The 9,714-nt window shown below is 36.4% G+C and overlaps 1 non-coding gene across 1 annotated transcript; it reads right to left on the reverse strand.

Moving 5' to 3' along the window:
• Positions 1–6,300: 6,300 nt before the first annotated feature.
• On the reverse strand, positions 6,301–6,408 carry LOC131178171 (small nucleolar RNA R71). The gene has a single exon (XR_009147302.1). It is a non-coding gene; the product is annotated as a small nucleolar RNA R71 (small nucleolar RNA).
• Positions 6,409–9,714: the final 3,306 nt, after the last annotated feature.

A 9,714-nucleotide genomic window follows, 5' to 3' on the forward strand; every position in this document is an offset into this window, starting at 1 on the left:
GGGTAATCCATCTTGTCCTATGGCACCAATCTTTCAAGTTGAGCAAGTGGAGAAAAGTGAAGTCAAGCAACCATCTCTCAAAGAAAAAGATGCACCAAAGGTTGTCAAGAAAGAAATGGTTGGATTTTTAGACAAAGCAACAAGGATCTTCTCATGTGATGGAAAGAAAATGAAGTATAGATTCATTGAAGCACCTATTGGAAACAGAGGCAATAAATTCCAATTCCAGCCACCATGAAAAATGACAAAAGTCCAGCTAAGGACTATAAATTAGCCCTCTTGGGAGGCATCCCAAGTCCTTTTATTTTTATTTTGCTGATTTACTTTTACTTTCATTACTTTTGTTTTTATCTTGAATCTCCCCAAATTCAATTTTTGACATTTGTTGAATTTTGTCCCTTGTAGATGTATTTCAATGGAGGAAGGTTGGTGAACTGCTGGGGAGTGACCCTTAACCTGAAATTATGTTCTTTAAATCTCCTACAAAGTGATTGAGTTTTGCTGCATAACGGTCACGAGTCTGCTACTGGTTTATGCGAGAGGAAAAAATGAAATCTGCGACAAGGAAAGGTCTGCGGCAGATGAATTATGTCCTTGGGTTGCTACGGTTTATGCAGAGCAAAAAATGACATGCAGCAAAGAGGGTGTCTGCAGTAGATGGCTTACGTTCTTGGTGAGGTTGGGTGTGTAACTTTTAAGTAAATGTGCTTTTAATGTTAATATGGTGGTAAGTGAGCCATTTTTGCAGTTATGAGCTTATTTGGGTTGTGGGATTTAAGGTGGAAATGCTGCATTTTTCTTGGCATGACTTGGGGAGTTCATCATTTGTGAATAGATACAACTTTATGCAGATTTTATTGAGTTTTAATGTGCTAAATGTTGATTTGCAGAATTTGAGTTAAAATGGCATGGGTCACAAATGCCTTTTATGCAGGATCCATCTTCTACAAGCTTGTGTGATGCATTTTTGATGAACTTTGTATATATTGATGTGTTTTTGATGAAAATTTCTCATGGTTTATGCTTTATAGAATTACATTTCTTCATTTTAGAGTTTTTTTCACACTTGCAAATCATGTTTCATTGCAATCTTAATCTTGTTGAATTGTGCATAAGCAACTACATAGCTTATGCAATCCTGCATAACCACAATTTTTGCCATTTTCATCCCTGTTGCAAAGTGCATGAGAAGAGTGCATAGCTTATGCAACTCTGCATAGCCTAATTTTGTCAAATTTCATATCTTTAGAAACTTGCATAATCAGAGTGCATGACTTATGCACATTTGCATAACTTCAAATTCTTCATTTTCTCTCTCTGCCGAAGTCTGCATAAGGAGGGTGCATAACTTATGCACTTCCGCATGACCAAAAACTCTGAATCTCCAAACCTGCCGAGGGGTGCATAAGCAGAGTGCATGACTTATGCACTTCTGCATAACCAGAAACCCAAAAATTCCAAACCTGCCGAGGGGTGCATAAGCAGAGTGCATGACTTATGCACTTCTGCATAACCAGAAACCCAAAAATTCCAAACCTGCCGAGGGGTGCATAAGGAGAGTGCATAGCTTATGCACTTCCGCATGACCACCAACCCAAAATCCCAAAACCCACCGAGAGTTGCATAAGCAGGGTGCATAACTTATGCACTTCCGCATAACCACCAACTCTGAATTCCAAGACCTGCCGAGACTTGCATAAGGAGAGTGCATAACTTATGCACTTCCGCATGACCAAAAACTCTGAATCTCCAAACCTGCCGAGGGGTGCATAAGCAGAGTGCATGACTTATGCACTTCTGTATAACCAGAAACTCAAAAATTCCAGACCTGCCGAGACTTGCATAAGGAGAGTGCATAACTTATGCACTTCCGCATGACCAAAAAAAAAAAAAAAATTTATGCAAATATTTTACATAGCCTATGCAACCCTTATTGCCACTCATGCAGAACCGCACGGCTTATGCACCCTACTTATGCACATGTTCTGGAAAAGTTAAGACCTGCCGAGACTTGCATAAGGAGAGTGCATAACTTATGCACTTCCGCATGACCAAAAAAAAAAAAAAAAAATTTATGCAAATATTTTACATAGCCTATGCAACCCTTATTGCCACTCATGCAGAACCGCACGGCTTATGCACCCTACTTATGCACATGTTCTGGACAACACTTTACTCTGCATAACCTGTACAGCTTCTTATGTATCCCCATTATATCTTGAATTCTCATCTGCTCTATACCAGGTAACTCTTTCTTTTTGCTCTTAAATTTCATTAATCCTGGTTATTCCCTTTGCTTTGAGTTTTTATAATACACTACTTGAGACATTGAGGACAATGTCTAATTTTGAGTTTGGGGGTGCACATTTTGATTTTTGCTTCATTTTTCACATTTTGAGTATAGGAACATCTCATCCCATTTCATTTACATATATTGTAAATATTTTACATATACATCCACACATACATATACATAACACATTTACACACACATTATACATCACTTAGAAATTGTACACATTGCATACAAATAGACTTCCTCCATTTAGTTAATGCATTACTCATTTTTAGGAATCATGCATCATGCATTAAAATCTTTTGCCAAATCCCTTGAGTTTTGAAAAGTTGCCTATGAGAGTGATTTGACTCACCCTTTAGTTGGGTTTGTGGATTGAAAGTTTCCTAAGAGGTGCAAGGTTTTGAAGTGTCTATCTCTTGCCTATATCTTCTTAGCCAAAAAGCCACCCAACTAGTCATTTGGAGATGTAAGTGTTTAGAGGGAGTTATTGGATATAAGGTAGTCAAATGATGTCTCACCAATCCTAGAACAAATTTTCTAAACTTTTCAAGGCGAAATACCAGCTTGTACTTGAAAAGAGAGATGATTAGGCATTCTTTGATTTAAACCTTCTCATTTTAAACCTTTGGCCCTTTTTCCTAATTAAAATTGACCTTTGAAAACCCCTTTGAGCCTTTTTATCCCTAATTTTTCTTGAAATCCTTATTGCTACCTAGCCAATGAACCAAACACTCCAACCCTTTTCATGAGAATAATATTGAATGTTAGGTACACTTTCTAAAAAAAATAAAAATAAAAATTAAAAAAAAAAAAGAAAAAAAATATACAATAAAAGGGAGAAGAAGTGCTTGTCATCTTGTAAAAGTGCTACTATATGTGCTTTTCACTATTGTCATTCAAATTGAAAGAAATCCACTCAAAGTATTAAAAGGAATGAGTTTGGGGGTGGCAATTTTAGGGACAATCATAAAAAAGAAAATGCAAGATACAAGTTTAAAGTATCAAAATGTCCCTCCATTTTTATGTGTTTTGCTAGCACTTGACAATTCTCATTGTGTACTTCTCTCCTCCATATATACAAAAAAAAAAAAGAAAAAAAGAAAAAAAATTATAATAAAATAAGAAGTGTACCTTATGTTGTTAAGATTTGAAATATTCTCATGCTTTGAATCCTTTTTAACCATTCTTCTTCTTAGCCTCATTTTGAACCCCATGGCCCCATTACATCCCTAAAAAGACCTTTGATCTCTTGATAGTATTTGCTACATTAGTGGAGATAGGAGTAGGGAATTTGCCTATGGGATTGGAAAATTATCCATTCATTCATTTAATTCCATCATTCTATATAGAGACACTTTGACTAATGATTGTTCTAGAATTCCTTTTGAGCATGACTCTCTCTCTTTTGATTGGTTGGTTTGGGAATTTTGAATGATAATTGACTTGATGGCTAAGCGGTGAAAGCTTGGATAAGTATTAGATTCTTTGCATTTTGAAGGATGGGTATATGGATTGTTGGTATGGCTAAAGGTGTGTTTAGTTACTTTAATAGGTAATTTTCATAGCTCTTTGGATAAGGCACCCCTAAAAATTTTGCATTACATTTTAAAGTTTGCTTGAGGACAAGCAAAAGCTTGAGTTTGGGGGTATTTGATGCATACATTTTGCATAATCATTTAGGTTTAATTTCATAGCCATTTTATTTGATTATTAGTCATTTTTAGCTAATTTCATTAGTTAATTAGTTAGTTTTTCATAATTGTCGATTTTGGATTAATTTGTAATTTTTACTTTGTTTTGTAGGAAAAATGGTGTTTTTGAAGGACTGAAGAGAAATTTTGCTATTGAGGAGTGACTTCTACAGCCAAAGATGTCAAAAACAAGTTTTCAAGCTGAAATATGCATTGACCAAATTGTGCATAACTTGCCGCATAAGCTATGCAGATCTGCATAAGGAGAAAAATCACTGTTCCAGAACCAACCGAAATGTGCATAAGGAGACTGCATAGCTTATGCACATTCACACCTCCCTTATGCACTCTCACGGAATTGTGCATAACCTATGCACCAAGTCATGCAGTTTCGCATAAGTGAACCAGAACCAGTGAATCGCATAAGGGACTGCATAATTTATGCAGTCCACTTATGCAGTCCCATAAAGAGTTCATTAATGAGCTGGCAGAAGATTCCCTCAGATAATTCCTCCTAGAACACACCATTTTAGGGCTCCATGTCAGAAAAATGCTATAAATAGTCTCATTTTCCCATTTTAGAAGGGGAGGAAGAAAGAAAGGAAGGAAAGGAGCAGGAGCAAGGGCAGCTGAAGAGTCATATTTAGTTTTCCACACCATTTCCAACCAGATTTGGGATTTCTTTCTCTTCTTACCTTTTCCTACATTTCTAGTGTTGAGTTTTTTATTTCTTAGCTTAGATTAAAGCTTTATTTCCATTTAAACTCAATATATCTTGTAAGCATTATGGATAGTGAGTAGTTTATTTTGATTCTGGAGTAAGGGATGTAATATTTAGTTATTTTTGTGGATTTGAGCTGGGTTAGTCCCAATTTAATGAATTTATGAGGTTTAATCCATTTCTTGTGTGCTTATTCACATGCTTAATGAAGGGCCCCATTAAGTTATGTTCTTAATCCTTGGTTGAAGCACCGAAAGGAGAAAACCAAGTGATAGTTAATCAAGAAATTGGACTTAATTAACTTAGATCTAGAAATAGACTAAGGGTTAAGAGGGTTTTAATAGATTGATTAAATAACCTAATGGGTCTTAGTTAATTTTAACTCCACGAAAGTAGGATTAAGTTAATTAAGGCACTCTTTGTCTCACTCGAAAGAGTTTTCAAAGGATTTTAGAATTAATCTCCTTTAAACCCATAAATTTCATGGATTGGGCTAGCTAGGAAAAATCCCAAAATGACTTAAATATGAACCCTTAACTCCAGAATCGTCTTTCATCAATTATTGCTTGGAATTTTACTTTTGAGTGTTTAGCTTAATCTCATTTTATTAATTTTCATTATTATCAATTTCTTTATTTTGCGAATTATTAAATTAGTCATTGTTTGAATTTAGTTTTGCATTTTTATATCTTCTGCTTCAAATTCCTAAATTTCTTTTATTAATTTGATTAAAATACAATTTTAACATATTTTATTTTACATCAAAAATTCAATCATTAACACAACTCCTCGTGGGAACGATATCTTTTTCTATACTACTTGAATGACCCGTGCACTTGCGGTTGGAACACATCAAGTTTTTGGCGCCGTTGCCGGGGAGTTGTTTGTTTAAGATTGAATTCTTGATTATTTTAGTTGTTTTTTAGTTTTATCTCTGTTATCTTTTCATTTTGTGTTTGTTTGTTCTTTTTCAGGTACTCTTAATCTTTTATGAGAAGAGTTAGAAGCACAAGTGATACATCCTTATTATTCAACCCTGAAATTGAGAAATTTTGTAAGGCCAACAAGAAAGAAACCAGAAAAGGAAAAGAAGCCTTGATAGAAATTGAATTAGAAGTAGACATGGCTGATGAAAGAATTAGAATTGGTGTTGGTAATGCTGGAAATGGTCAAAATAATGAAAATGCAGCCCATGGTGAAGAGGTAGTAAATGCTAATCTGCCTAGGGGAAGTATGATGGATCATGCTTTTCCTCGTTTTGATGACTTGAGATAGAGCATAGCAAGACCAAGAATTGATGTAAATAGTTACAAGATGGATTTTGGAGTTCTTCAAATGATTCAAAATTCTCAATTTGGAGGACATCCTTCTGAAAATCCACACACACATCTGAAGAAGTTTGCTATGATCTGTGACATGCAAAAACAACCTGGAGTGTCTGATGATGCAGCAAGGCTAAAATTGTTTCCATTCTCTTTGAAAGATAGAGCATTGGATTGGCTTGATTCTTTACCTCACAACTCAATTACAAATTGGGAGCAGCTCACTGATGCATTTCTTGCCCAATACTTTCCACCTGGAAAAACTCAAGAGTTGAGGAATCAAATGATTGCTTTTAGACCAAGAGAAGATGAGACTCTTTATGAGTCATGGATGAGATGGAAGGAGTTGGAGAGACAATGTCCACATCATGCCATTCCTAAATGGATGATAAACCAGAATTTTTACACAAATGTCACTCCTGCTATCAGAGGAATCATTGATGCTCAAACTGGAGGGGAATTCATCATTAAGCATGAAGATGAAGCTTATGAGTTATTAGAGAAAATAGCAAAGAACAGTCATCTATGGAGTAGTCCAAGAGGGTCAACTCCAACTCAAAAAAGGCAAGTTGCTGGAATGCATGAGCTTGATCCATTCAACATGATCAATGCCAAATTTGATGCACTCACTAATGTCCTTGCTAAGAAAATGGAGGATTTAAGTATGCTAGTCAGTTCATCATCATGCTCGAAGTTCTCAACAAGTTACTTATGCGGAAGGAACAATGAGTCGTGGAGTAGATTATCCTTCATATGCTTGGAGGAATCATCCCAATTTTTCATGGGAGAATCAGAAAATCAAGCTTCAACTCGTAACTTTCCATCACAACAACAAGAGCATCAATACCAACAACCTAGGCAACCACCACCTAGTTTTCAAAGAAAAGAATGCAAATACTGCACCTTTACCAAGACAGCAAGAACAAAGTTCCACCACAGAGGCTTTATTACAACAAATTCTTGCTAATCAAATTAAGCGTGATGAAGAGTTGAGAGAGATGAAAGCAAGGCTGGAACAAATGCAAACACACAATAGGATGCTGGAAAATCAGATTGCACAACAAGCATGCTCATCAAGTACCAATTCTATGGGGAAACTTCCTAGTCAAACAGAAAATCCAAGGGAGCAATGTCATGCCATCACACTGAGGAGTGGTAAAATAGTGCATACTGAGAAGAGTGAAAAAGTTGAGAAGAGAGAAAATGAGAAAGATGTTGAGAGAGATGAAAAACAAAAGAGTGAAAAAGGGAGTGCAAGAAAAGGTAAAGAGGAGGTTGGAGAGAAAGAAGAGAAATACATACCTCCAGAGCCTTACAAGCCACAGCTTCCCTTTCCACAGAGATTTCAAAAAGCCAAGCTTGATAAGCAATTTGGGAAGTTCTTAGAGGTTTTGAAGAAGCTATATATAAATGTGCCTTTTATTGATGCTCTTTCCCAAATGCCTTCTTATGCTAAGTTTCTAAAAGAAATTCTCTCAAATAAGAGAAGACTTGAAGATTATGAGAATGTAGCCTTAACTGAGGAATGCAGTGCTATCCTCCAAAGGAAACTTCCTCCAAAGCTCAAGGATCCAGGGAGTTTTTCAATTCCATGCCACATTGGGGATTCATGTTCTATAAAAGCTTTATGCGATTTAGGGGCTAGTGTAAGCCTTATGCCCCTCTCCATCTATGAGAAGCTCAACATGGGAAATCTTAAGCCAACCCACATTTCTCTTCAGTTAGCTGATAGATCAATTAAGTATCCTGAAGGGATTTTAGAGAATGTGCCTCTGAAGGTTGGGAAATTCTATATACCTGTTGACTTTGTCATCTTGGACATGGAAGAGGATTCTAATATCCCAATCATTTTGGGGAGGCCTTTCCTAGCTACAGCTGGTGCTTTGATTGACGTGAAAGGTGAAAAGCTTACTCTCAGAGTCGGAGAGGATCATTTAGTCTTCAACATTGGCAATGATAAGAAGAAGCAACATGAAGATGTAGACTCTTGTTTGAGAATTGATATAGTTGATGAGTTAGTAAAAGAGCACTTTAGAAAGAGCTATCCGAAGGCTTCTCTTGAAAGTTGTCTTATCCATGAAGGGAGTATCAATGATGAAAATCCAAAAGAGGCTGCATTTGCACAACATTTAAAGGGTAATCCATCTTGTCCTATGGCACCAATCTTTCAAGTTGAGCAAGTGGAGAAAAGTGAAGTCAAGCAACCATCTCTCAAAGAAAAAGATGCACCAAAGGTTGTCAAGAAAGAAATGGTTGGATTTTTAGACAAAGCAACAAGGATCTTCTCATGTGATGGAAAGAAAATGAAGTATAGATTCATTGAAGCACCTATTGGAAACAGAGGCAATAAATTCCAATTCCAGCCACCATGAAAAATGACAAAAGTCCAGCTAAGGACTATAAATTAGCCCTCTTGGGAGGCATCCCAAGTCCTTTTATTTTTATTTTGCTGATTTACTTTTACTTTCATTACTTTTGTTTTTATCTTGAATCTCCCCAAATTCAATTTTTGACATTTGTTGAATTTTGTCCCTTGTAGATGTATTTCAATGGAGGAAGGTTGGTGAACTGCTGGGGAGTGACCCTTAACCTAAAATTATGTTCTTTAAATCTCCTACAAAGTGATTGATTTTTGCTGCATAACCAGTGCAGGGTCTGCTACCTGGTTTATGCAGAGAGGAAAAATGAAATCTGCAGCAAGGAAAGGTCTGCAGCAGATGAATTATGTCCTTGGGTTGCTACCTGGTTTATGCAGAGCAAAAAAATGACATTCTGCAGCAAAGAGGGTGTCTGCAGTAGATGGCTTACGTTCTTGGTGAGGTTGGGTGTGTAACTTTTAAGTAAATGTGCTTTTAATGTTAATATGGTGGTAAGTGAGCCATTTTTGCAGTTATGAGCTTATTTGGGTTGTGGGATTTAAGGTGGAAATGCTGCATTTTTCTTGGCATGACTTGGGGAGTTCATCATTTGTGAATAGATACAACTTTATGCAGATTTTATTGAGTTTTAATGTGCTAAATGTTGATTTGCAGAATTTGAGTTAAAATGGCATGGGTCACAAATGCCTTTTATGCAGGATCCATCTTCTACAAGCTTGTGTGATGCATTTTTGATGAACTTTGTATATATTGATGTGTTTTTGATGAAAATTTCTCATGGTTTATGCTTTATAGAATTACATTTCTTCATTTTAGAGTTTTTTTCACACTTGCAAATCATGTTCCATTGCAATCTTAATCTTGTTGAATTGTGCATAAGCAACTGCATAGCTTATGCAATCCTGCATAACCACAATTTTTGCCATTTTCATCCCTGTTGCAAAGTGCATGAGAAGAGTGCATAGCTTATGCAACTCTGCATAGCCTAATTTTGTCAAATTTCATATCTTTCGAAACCTGCATAAGCAGAGTGCATGACTTATGCACATTTGCATAACTTCAAATTCTTCATTTTCTCTCTCTGCCGAAGTCTGCATAAGGAGGGTGCATAACTTATGCACTTCCGCATGACCAAAAACTCTGAATCTCCAAACCTGCCGAGGGGTGCATAAGCAGAGTGCATGACTTATGCACTTCTGCATAACCAGAAACCCAAAAATTCCAAACCTGCCGAGGGGTGCATAAGCAGAGTGCATGACTTATGCACTTCTGCATAACCAGAAACCCAAAAATTCCAAACCTG

The sequence above is a fragment of the Hevea brasiliensis genome, chromosome 2, assembly GCF_030052815.1.
Source record: "Hevea brasiliensis isolate MT/VB/25A 57/8 chromosome 2, ASM3005281v1, whole genome shotgun sequence".
Taxonomy (NCBI): domain Eukaryota; kingdom Viridiplantae; phylum Streptophyta; class Magnoliopsida; order Malpighiales; family Euphorbiaceae; genus Hevea; species Hevea brasiliensis.